The following is a 12,187-nucleotide window of genomic DNA, read 5'->3' on the forward strand; positions in this document are numbered from 1 at the left end:
ACATGTTAACAAATGTGTGACCTTTTCCACATGCATAGATAATAAGCTGTTACAAAAACCAAACAACCTGTCAGTGATAAGATAAAAGCAGAACAGCTGATTCACAGACACACAAAAGCTTGGCAATCATTAGCGCTCAGTCCTGGTCCTGCAGTGTACCTCAGTCTTCAGTTTTACACCAGTGCTAAATCACACCACAAACTGAATTAACAACCCGATGAGCTCAGTTTTCTTTTTCAGTAGCTGTCAGATGAATTTTTTTTTTTTTTTGCCACTTTAGAGCATTCCCTCCACTCAACTTCTTCCTGTCATTCCTCCACTGCTCACTTTGAAACCACACTACTTTTTAACCTAGCACGCTTTCATCTTGTGAATGTTGCTGCTGACTAACCGAGAACCCTGAAGACCTGGAATACAAAGCAGAAAAACAGACAAAAACAGAAACACAAACTGGTATGGATCCAAGAAAACCTACTGGTGAGATATTGAGTGTTTGTCTCCTCAAGGGCCTGCCTCTATCAAGGTGATTCATCGCAGAGGGCCTGACTAACTGTGTGGGGCGCGATGAAAGTCCATCTCAGATGATGGTTTTATTGATGGCATCAAGTCACACATCGGCCTCTGTGGAGGTGCTACGCTGGCTGCTTTGCTTGGCTGGTGGGAGAGGGAGACAGAGTTAAAGCAAGAGCAAAAGGGGAAGGGGTGTTTTGGGGTACACAGCACACAGACAGGCCACATTGTCTCTCCAAGCGCAACATGCAGACACTTGCATTTAGGGAAATCAATACCTTGCCACAAGCAGCTAAGAGTGCCTCTGGAGGATAAAATTTATTGATTTTCAGCTGGTGTTAATAGAGAGGGACAATGTATTTGGTATTCTCAGCACCAGTCTGTTCTTTTTTTGGTTTCCAAAACAAAATTGGCCCAATCCCATAAAAGACTAGTCCATCCTTGTCACCTTGTAATGAATTTCCAATCTTAACAATATAAAAGATAATACTTTGAAAGAATTTATAGCAGTTATTTGTAACCACTAAAAAAGTGATTATGAATAATTGTCTTAGTAATAAATCTAATAATAAAATTAAACCCAAAACTAAAAATAACAATATTTAAACTGTTCACAGATTTACTCGGTTTGAATGAACCATTTTCACAAAGCTGTGGCACGCTTGATAAGCCAGCTTACTGTCCCAAAATGTGATGGCCCCATACTGTTTCCTCTAGACTTATTGACCTGCTATGTTGACACACTGTCTCTCAAGACACAGAGGGGTCAGACAGTGCTGTTGCCTGACTACCCGTAGGTTCAGTTACTCTGCGGGCAGGGTATTGATCTCCCAGCAGTTACGGAGCTCCCTGTTGAGTACTCCTATAGATGAATGGCTACAGTCTTGAGGTATCCCATTGTCAGCACAGAGTCTGTGGTGGGGTTTTCGTGCCAGAGTGTGGTACATGGTTGTCACTGTTATGGTTAATCGACAGATTTGTATGACCAAATTATTTATACTCAGTGTGTCCTGCTGCCTCTGAATTAGGTGTGATGTGTTCACAAACCTTGTTTTAACAAAGATCTCTAATCAATTTAAACATTTACAATGTGGCAGTTTTCTTCACTTGATTCAACTGGATAAAGTGAAACAACACAGTCTGTTCATTTTTAATCCCCATTTGCTGCCTCTGTGGTAAATGCAACACTTCTTGCCATTGTCATCCTCCTGCTCTTGTCCTGATCCAGAGGCAAGACAGACTCAAGATAGCTGAGAGTAGAGCAGGATGCAGTAGATGACCAACAGTGTCTTCTGCATCACACTGTGCCCTCAATGCACTCCACACCATGTTACCTTTCTGCTCATTGAACCAATCTGGTGGTTCCTGCCACACAGTCCACTGTATCCAGTCTTCACATGCATGGAAAGACAAGCCCTAACTCACCTAAGGTTTCAGACCCACTGGCTAGCCTTACCTGGTTTAGCCTCTCTGCTGAAACAGTGTTCCAGCGGGTACCCACTGCTAAATGCTAGCAGTTGCTTGCAGGTACAGGTGAGAGCTGGATGAAAGATGAGGACCAAAGATGGGTGAATTGTCCTGAGAGGAAAGAGCAAGTCCTCAATGCCTCAATGCCACACAAATGGACCCTAGAATACCTTGAACTGTACAAGACCAACAGGACCCTAAGAGCCTTCATCGGGATGTCAAAGGGGATGTGGAGAACAACAGTAGAGGCCAACTTCAAGCCAGTTGCACAAGTCACCATCAAGTGCAGGATTTACCAAAGTGATGCTCTGTCCTCACTGCTGTTCTACATAGGCCTGAACCCCCTCAGCCAGATCATCAAGAAGACTGGCTACAGAGACCAGCTACGGAATGGAACAAACATCAGCCACCTCCTCTACATGGACGACATCAAGCTGTATGACAGGAGTGAACAAGACATCGATTCCCTGATCCACACCACTGGGATCTACTGCAACAACATCGGAATGTCATTCGGACTGGAAAAGTGTAGTCGGATGGTAACAGCCTGGAAGTCCTGAGGTCAAAATTGGTGGTTGAGAATGACTGAGCTATGATCCTGTGGGACTTCCAGATACAGACGAACAAACTAGTGTTGCTTAACCAACAGGATATAGTAGTAGTGAACAAGCAGATGAAGAAGGCTGTAATGATAGCTGTAGCAATACCAAGCGATAGCAACATCAGGAAGAAGGAACATGAGAAGCTTAACAAACACCAAGGGCTGAGATCTAGAGATGATGTGGAAGGTGAAGGCAACAGTGGTCCCCATGGTAATTGGAACACTCTGGGCAGTGACCCCGAAACTGGGGAAGTGGCTCCAGCAGATAAAAGGAATGACATCTGAGATCTCTGTCCAGAATAGCGCAGTCCTGGGAGCAGCTAAGATACTGTGCAGGATCCTCAAGCTCCCAAGCTTGTCTTAGAGGACCTGAACTTGGAAGGACAAGGACTGCTAGCAGGCCGAGTGGGGAATTTGGTGATTGGATCTAATCAGGATATCACCTTGTATATAAATTAATATCTGCTACTCTTGATATAACCAAACACTGACCATGAACCACGACCTGTTCTGTATCAGTTCAACATACTGCATCACTGTAAATTTCACCACAGTATTGCAAACTAACCCATTTAGTGTGCTCTATAAACTGCCTAGTATTTTGGTATACATCAATATGTTTTTCTATATGTTTCATAAATAATAATTCAGCAGCACATCATGTATAGATCTGATATCTGATTTAAATACCCTAAAATGAATTAAGACATTACATGTAAGATTTACATTTCCAGTTTATAAAATTGTACTTGTAGAGCAGTCCTTACCCTTGAAAATAATCTCTGATCTTCCTTTCTTGTCCTGTCTTTCTTACATCATTCCCCATCTCTCTGTGATCATCTCTCCTTGGGAAATACAACAAATGTACATTAGCTAGTAGACACATTGTGTGACCAGCTGTATGAAAATGTGTTTGCTGATATGTCGAACTGCTTGAAAAGTTGCATCTGAAATTACCTGAAAAAAAAAGAAGTTACTCTATTTAAGCTTAATCCTCTGCTAGCTAGATGCTGAGTTCTGTAACCACAACTTTATTTACATCTACACCACGAACATATCACAGGGTTGAAAATAAAAAAGCGATCTGTGGTGTAAGCAAACCCTAGGATGTCATTATTTTCTTATTACTGTGCAAGTATCCATGCCTTCACTGGAGGAAACTTATTTGATAGTAATATGCATTAACCTCTCCATCACATTTAATTGCTCATTAACTGAAGGTGCCAGAACACTATGGATCACCAGCCCACTTAAATCCCTAACAACGATCCTTTATTGCAAGGGAAAACTGTATTCATGCCCAGCTGCAGCCAGTATAGTAGGCACATGGGTTGTATGAGAATGGACAATGTGGGTATCAACGTTACTGTATGCGTTTGCCTTTTCCTGCAAAATATTTAGCTATAATGTGATGTTTTTCGTGCCCTGTTGGACTAAATGATGTTGCATTTAGTAAGCCTTGTGTGTTAACTCCCTCCATGTCACATACCTTGAGACAGTTTTTGACAATAAGTTTATTTTTGCCAGTTGATGGCCAACCCTGTGAAATGAGCCATAATTTGTGACATGCTGCAATTATTCTTTAAAGTGAGATGCTTTATTTTATGGAAATTTTAAGTTTTTAAAATGCACAATCCAGATGACTGTCTGTCAGAAGACTAGAATATTTTATGTCGTTTAAAAAAATCGTAAATACTAGTTGTATTTGTTTTGCAATATGGATATGCATTCTAACGATTTTCCCAGGACAAAATGGATTGAAATGACTGGAAAGAAACAAACCAGGATTCCCAAGCTCTCAGAGACTGACACAAGTCTAAATGTGTTCCATATGGAGAAACAATGCTCCAGGTGGGTGAGAGAATAGGCTGTTTCCCACTTGCCAGTACCTAAAGCCTCTACCTGTAATTCCCACAGACTGAAAGAGGCATGCAGGGAGCCTGGACCTTGTGCCTTATCAGCTCTAATGATGAGACAGCTGGAGGCCATTTTTCAGTTGGGCCCACTTTTGACAATGAAACACTCATAATCTACCCAGCCTGGTCTCCCTATGATGGGGATGGATGGAACTTCTGCAGTGTTATCCATTCATTCAAATCTCATATGATGGCCTTACAGCGTAAATGATGTGATAATATTTCACCCAGTCTTTGTTATCATCAATGGAGAGATGAGGTTGGTTAAATAAAAAAAATACCATTGTTGCAGGGCAGTGAATAGTTCTTGTTTGATGAAACAATAATGTGTTCTTTATGCAATACTGGATATCATGGGTGGTACAGCAATATTTCACTGATTTCCACAGGCTTTTGGGATTGGATTTGTTGCAAAGTCATATTTTATCTGACATGAAAAGACTGCTCATCAGCTACTATAAATTGATTTGGCCCTAGATTCACAAAGGGTTGCTCAATATTAAACCATTAAACCATTTTTTTTTTCAAAAGTATCATAATCTGCTTCTTGAAAAATGAAAGTGTATCAAGACAATTCTGTCCTATTTCCTTTCTGACTTTCTATCTTTCCTTTTTTAATATATTGGTCACAAACCTATTAGAAACGAGTCCTTTCCATTTCAGAGTTGTTTTTTTTTTTTTAACTTACTGATCCTGTCATCTGGTGTCATGGGTGATACTTCAACTGCCATGAAATGTGTTGATTATATTGACAAAACACAGGAATGCTGAGGCTTTCTAGATGTCAGAGATGACCATCCAGTCTTTTCCATATAACTCATAGTGGTAAATTATCTTGAGTAATGAACTGACTTGAGTATAATAAATGGCCTCCAGTGGTGTAATGGCCTTGTAAATTTACTGGAAATAGTAAGGTAATATTGCCAACAAATTATTAACAATGTTCTTTTGGAAATAACAACTATTTGGATACACATGAAAATAGATTAATAGGTAATATAAATAAATGACAAATGTTTTTAAGGCTAAATCTGAAGTATATATATATATATATATATATATATATATATATATATATATTATATATAATATATATATATATATATATATATATATATATATATATATATATATATATATATATATATATATATATATATATATATATATATATATATATATATATTGCACACACACACACACACACACACACACACACACACACACAAACACACACACACACACACACAAAAAAAAAAAACCACTGGAAAAGGCAACAAAAATCTATACATATGTGCCAAGAAGTATTGGCTTGCTACATATTTTTGTTAAATCAGTTGATTATTGTTTTACAACTGCATTAAAAAAGTTGAGGGTTGGTTATTGATACCAACTAGACTCTGAGGACTTTATATCTATACAAAGGCATGAACCAGCGGATTTGAAACCACCATAATCAGAATCCAGTTTATGTGCCAAAACTGAGAACATCAGAAAACAAATCTTTCACAATGTTGCGCTTTATCACACACGGAAGCTGCCATTTTTATTGTTTACAAAGAGTTGTGACTTGGTGGGTGATTCTAGGACAGCTTAGACACAGGCAGGCGTTTGTTTAGTGATGTGCAAAATTGCACGTTGGAAGTTTCCCACTAGTGCATGGACACAGCTTAACAGCTTTTGGACTGCTCTCTGGCTCCAAGACACTCTCTGGTTCTCACCCTTTCAACACTGCAACATCCCTGTCTGCCTCCCTTGGAGGACGCTCCCAGCCCTCCCCATTCACCTCCGGGCTCTCCCCAGGATTCTGGCCAGGAGTGGTGCTGAAAGACTGAATGGTGGGAGATGGAAGGGTCTGTTCTCCCATGTCAGCGCTTGGTTGCCAGGACTTGTCTCATCTGACTATTAAGGCAAAAATGGCTGTTGTGCACAGATGCAAATTTCACATTACGGTGATGCATATCTTTGTTGATATACTGAACATCTTAACATGAACCAGAAAACGTGTTATCTGATGGAGGACTCTGCTAGCTCCAGACTGACCACAACTACTACCCCACCGCAAACCTCCACCTAGGTATAAATATCTGTCCTGGCAATGTGCCAGGGTATATGTGCTAGACTGTTTTATTTTCCAGAAAGAACAATATTAGCATTTACTCCTTAAGTGGATGGTCCAGATGCTCTGTTGACTGAAGCCTACATGGGTTCATCTTTATTAGAATTGTACAGAGAGGTGGAAAGCTTAAGCTAGTTCCTTTGTCCCCTTCTCTTTTTGTTCATTTAGACTTCTTTTAGACATGGATGTCTACAGATGTCTAAAGGTTTTCAAAAGGGGAGCTGCACTTTCTAAGAAAAGACAAAAAGTTGCCTCAGTTTGACTTTTCAGACAGATGTTTGCAACTCCTGCACGAGATGGATTTAGTTCTCTGAAAACCCTCTTTGTGCGAGGTGCTCATCCATCTGTGGTTATCTGTGTTTCAGTACATCTTAATAAAGTAATCCCCCCCCTCCTATCCCTCGTTTCTCTGCTCCTAGGAATGCTCTTGTTCTTGCACTCTTCTCCTTTGTCATGTGTGGCACCCAGACTGTGATTTGTTTAGGTTTAAGTTTTAAGGTTGACCGAGGCCATGACTCATCATTACTCTGAGATGACTTGTTTTAATTTTCTCTCTGCAGAAGTAACAAAATGATGTAGGGTCAACTGAAAGATACTTGAGTAGGAATTCAGTGATGTTTTAAGGTACTTGCACTTATTTAATTGTGATGGTATTAAAATAAATACATCTCATCATGAATGCTCTTTACATCATCTTCATTTCATCATATTGAATCAGCATAAAAGCATTGTTTCTTTTCATCCTATCTAACCCTGTCAGTCACAGTATGGCAAAGCTATACACTCATAATCCAAATAAACCAGTGATTTTCCAGTACGAAGTTTCATTTATTATCCAGGCTTTCCATTCATTAGACGTTCATTTGTTTTCCTCCTGACATATCTCCAGACTTTCAACTGCTGACGATGATAACTGAAGCAGTGGCCAAAGGTTCCAACTCCTCCCTTTGAAAAGCTGACCTGTTCTTTAAATGTTTAAAGAGCCTGTTGCATCATCGGTCCTCGCCCACACATGCATGTTTGGGTGAATCTGGGTGGGGGTGGGGGGGGGGTGGGGGTGGGTGTTGCGATACATCATGTGTTTAAGCGGTGGAGGAGAGGCCTGGGTTGTATGGGGTTAATGACTGGCCCTCTCCGTGGGCTGTGCTGGCTCTCCGAGAGGATAAGACTGACTGTGTAGGGGCAGCTGGAGCACAGGGGTCACATCACTCACATCAAAGGAGGCTGGGAGTCTAGGTCAGTGTGTTTGGCCATGGGGTTGTGGAGAGAGTGGTTGGGTAGTTAGAGGGATTGGGAACAGGATCAGAGGGAGTTAAAGGAGATGAAGAGGCAGAGGGATGGGTAGAGACAGTTACAAAGACAAATAGAGCAAAGAAAGAAAGGGATAAAGAGAGTAAAGTGATGGAACTTTGTGAGGTTTGGCATTTTCTAGTTTCCTGTAAACATTTCATTTTCACAAGTGACCTGTCTCATTTGTTCACGTTCACTTCCACATTCATGTTCACTTTCTCTTAATGTAAGCAGTTCAGCTTTCTTTTAGGGCTAAAATAGCAATGTTCCCAAAAAGGCCCTTGTCACAGCAAATGTTTTGACACATATGTAATGCTTAATGTTAAAAATGACTGCATTCCACCTAGTTGAGCCACTTCCAGAGTCTGGGGATTGTGCACGATGGCTCGCTGTCATGCACACTTTTGTTAACAAACTGTGTATCTCCTGTGTATCACAGATTTGGAAGCGTTGTTGGGTTGTGTCACATCAGTAGTTAATTATGAGTCAGATCCATTCTACTGGGATACATGCTAGTTGTGGCCTGCAAGTCTCCTGTTATGCAATAAGAACTGCATCCCAAAAACTTATCATGAGATCATGCCCTGTTCAAAGTCCAGCTACTAAAATGCATATATGAATGCCATAAATAAATAAAACAATAAAAATTTTCCTAAACCACCAAAATGAAGATTAAAATCTAATACAATTCCCAACAAAGAACTACCATTAAAGAGTAAAATGGAGCGGGTGGAAACAAGTGTCAGGGGATAGTGAAAGGAAAGGTTTACAAGATGCCAGTGAGACCTACTATGATTTATGGTTTGGAGTTGGTGGAACTAGAAAAAATACAGGAGGCTGACCTGGATCCAGGCCACCTCCGGAGGTGGCACAGGTGATGTTAAAATTTTCATTGGGAGCAAGCACAATGGACAGAATTAGCAATGAGTATATCAAGTTGAGCGGTTTGGAGACAAAGTTAGCGAAAAGAGGTTGAGATGGTTTGGATAATGAATATATTGGACAAAGGATGTTGAAGATAGAGCTGCCAGGCAGGAGGAAAAGATGAAGACCACAGAGAAGATTCATGGATCCATGGTGAAGTAGGATATGCAGAGGGTTGGTGTGACAGAGGAGGATGCTAGGGATAAGGTGAGATGTCCCACTCGTCTTTGCAACGTTGCTTCAGTTCATTAAAGTTTGTGGGCATTTGTTTCTGCACAGCTAAGGTCTTGCCACAGGTTTTCAGTCAGGTTGAGGTCTGACTGGGCCATTACAGCATCCTGACTCTTTTCTTTTCCAGCCATTTCAGCCTGTAGATTTGCTGCTGTGCTTGGGATAATTGTCCTGCTGAATATCCCAAGCTTTAGCTTTTGGACAAATGGTCTTGCATTTGACTCTAGAATACTTTGGTATACACAAGAGTTCATGGTCAACTCAATGACTGCAAGATGCCCAAGTCCTGTTGCTGCAAAACAAGCCCAAAGTTGGTGTGAGGTGTTTTTGCTGAGATCCTGTGTTTGGTTTTTGCCAACTGTGGCACTTTGCATTAAGGCCAAACATTCATTTTGGTCTTGTCTGTCCAACGGACATTGTTCCAGATGTCTTGTGGTTTGTTTAGATGTAACTTTGCAAACCCAGTCCTACTGCCATGCTCTTTTTAGAGAGAAGAGGCTTTCTCCCAGCAACCCTTCCAAACGATGAATGACGCCCTGTCCTCAGATCTCAGGGGCTTCACCACACTTGCTCCTTCTTTTTCTAATTGTACTGTCATGAACTTTAACATTTAACATGATAACAGAGGCCTGAAGGCTCTAATAAGTAACTCTTGGGTTTTATGCTATTTCTCTACGCATCGCACAGTCTGACCTTGGGGTGAATTTACTGGGATGTCCATCACTGTGAAGATTGTGGCACTGTGTTAACACACACCTCAATACTGCAGACCAGCAAACTGACAAAACTTCTACTTTTATAGAGGTGCTCACACTTGCTGATGATCCGTTAATCAAGTGCATTTGATTATTCTTATGGAAGCAGTAAAGGTGCAGTGAGAGTTTTTCACAAGACTGTGAAAACTTTCTTTTTTGTGTGACTGTGTCTACTCTGCAGTTACAGCTGAAAAATATGTTTAAACAAGAGTACAAAAAAAACTACAGCAGTCTCCAGTTTCTGCACCGAGGACACAAAAAGAAGAGGGTAATATCTTTGACAGCTACGAAAACGTTTGTGTAGTCTCAAAATGTCTGTTGACTTTGGTGATCCTTTGACTTTAACCAGACATTTATCAAATGCCTTTACAACTATTGGATGAATTTCTACTGTGAATACCATACAATATATTCCATCATAATGAATTTTAATGACTATATTTGTCAGCAGTGTCCCAAACCACATCAGTCATCTTCTGACATTTTTTTTTCCCTTTGGCATTATCAGAAGGTCTAGACTTTCAAAGCTGATAAACAATATATATTAATGTGTCACTTTTGCTTTACTATCACCAAGAAGTCCATATTTCTATTTTATCAGAATTATTTGCTGTGACATTTGTTGCAGGCATTCACGTTCCCCTCAGGATGTAATGCAATCAGCTGACCCTTTGACTTTTCTCTGTCAGGTTAAAAAAAGTTCAGTACTTTATGACGAAATCTGCAAAGGAAATGACCTCCCTATCAAAATCAGCGATAACTTGTGTTTAGTGATAATAGTATAATGTTGGGAATACTTCACAAATTTGCATAAATTTTTCAAAGCCCTATCTTTGCTGGAGTTGGATCAGCCAATCTGGTTGCTTGATAATAATCTCCACACAATAAACTGTTTTTTTCCCCCATTTTTTTTGAGGGGGTGGGGTGGGGGTGGGGTGTCTTTCTGTTTTATTTGACAGAGACAAAATAGTGAAGCTACCTATCTCCCTCTTAAGCCATTAAAGCATATGTTAATATACCCTTTTCTGTGGAGGTTTTCATAGATATGTATGCATATCTCTGCACAATTTTGTCATCATTTCTGTGTCAACAAGACACCAAAAAAATTGCAGAAAACGCACATGGAGGAAACCCATTTACATTGACTGAAATAAAATATAATCAGTAAGTGAAAGAGCAATCCCCCCGGGAAAAAAAAGATAAAATACCACAGATATTATATTTTTATTGAATAGGCTATATATCTATACTGTGCATATAAAATTATATGGAAATGAACTAGCATTTATATAGCACTTTTCTAGTCTTACTGACCACTAAAAATGCTCAGGTTACATTTAGCCAAACATTCATACAGCATTTGATTTAAACTTTAAGCTATTTAGAATCACCTGTGGGTCTGAGGGAGAAGGCCAGGGAGAACATGCACACTCTACACAGAAAGGCCCCAGCTAACCAGGAGCCTTCATCCTGTGGAAGCGATATCCACTGCACCACTGTACCACCCAGTGTATAGAATGAGTGGTGACTTTGACATTAAGGAGCCATTTTTCCATATAATTAGATGATACAAATCATGCGGATTTTTCTTTTGAAAACCCCCATTTTATTAGTTTCTGTTCAACTGTTCATTAACTCCAATATCTAATCAACCAGTCACATGGCAGCAACTCAATGCATTTAGGTATGTAGACATGGCTAAGACAACCTGCTGAAGTTCAAACTGAGCAATGAATTGGGAAGAAAGGTGATTTAAGTGATTTTAAATGTGGTTGTTATCAGCCGGGCTGGTCTGCTCACTAGCATTTTCCCATACAATCATCTCTAAGGTTTACAGAGAATAGTCCAAAAAATAGAATGCACATCATGTTGAACCTTGGAGCAGATGGACTACAGCAGCAGAAACCCAATACTGTCAGCTGAGAACATCAAACGGAGGCTACAATTCACATGAGCCAAAACTAGACAACAGAAGATTGGAAAATTTTTGGCTGGTCTAACGAGTCTCAAATTCTGCTGCATCATTTGGCTGGTAGGGTCATAATTTGGCAACAGCATGAAAGCATGGATCCATCCTGCCTTGTATCATTGGTTCAGGTTGGTGCTGGTGGTGTAGTGGTGTGGGGGATATTTTCTTGGCACATTTTGGGCACCTTAGTACCAATTGACCATCGTTTAAACACCACAGCCTTCCAGAAGGATAAGGTGCCATGTCACAAAACTCAGATAATCTCAAAGTGCTTTCTGGAACATGACAATGAGTTCACTGTACTCAAATGTCCTCCACAGTCACCAGATCGCAATCCAATAGGGCACTTTTGGGATGTAGTGACTCACAACATGGATGTGCAGCTGACAAATCTGCAGCATCTGT

Source organism: Archocentrus centrarchus, chromosome 12, assembly GCF_007364275.1.
Source record: "Archocentrus centrarchus isolate MPI-CPG fArcCen1 chromosome 12, fArcCen1, whole genome shotgun sequence".
Classification (NCBI taxonomy): Eukaryota; Metazoa; Chordata; class Actinopteri; order Cichliformes; family Cichlidae; genus Archocentrus; species Archocentrus centrarchus.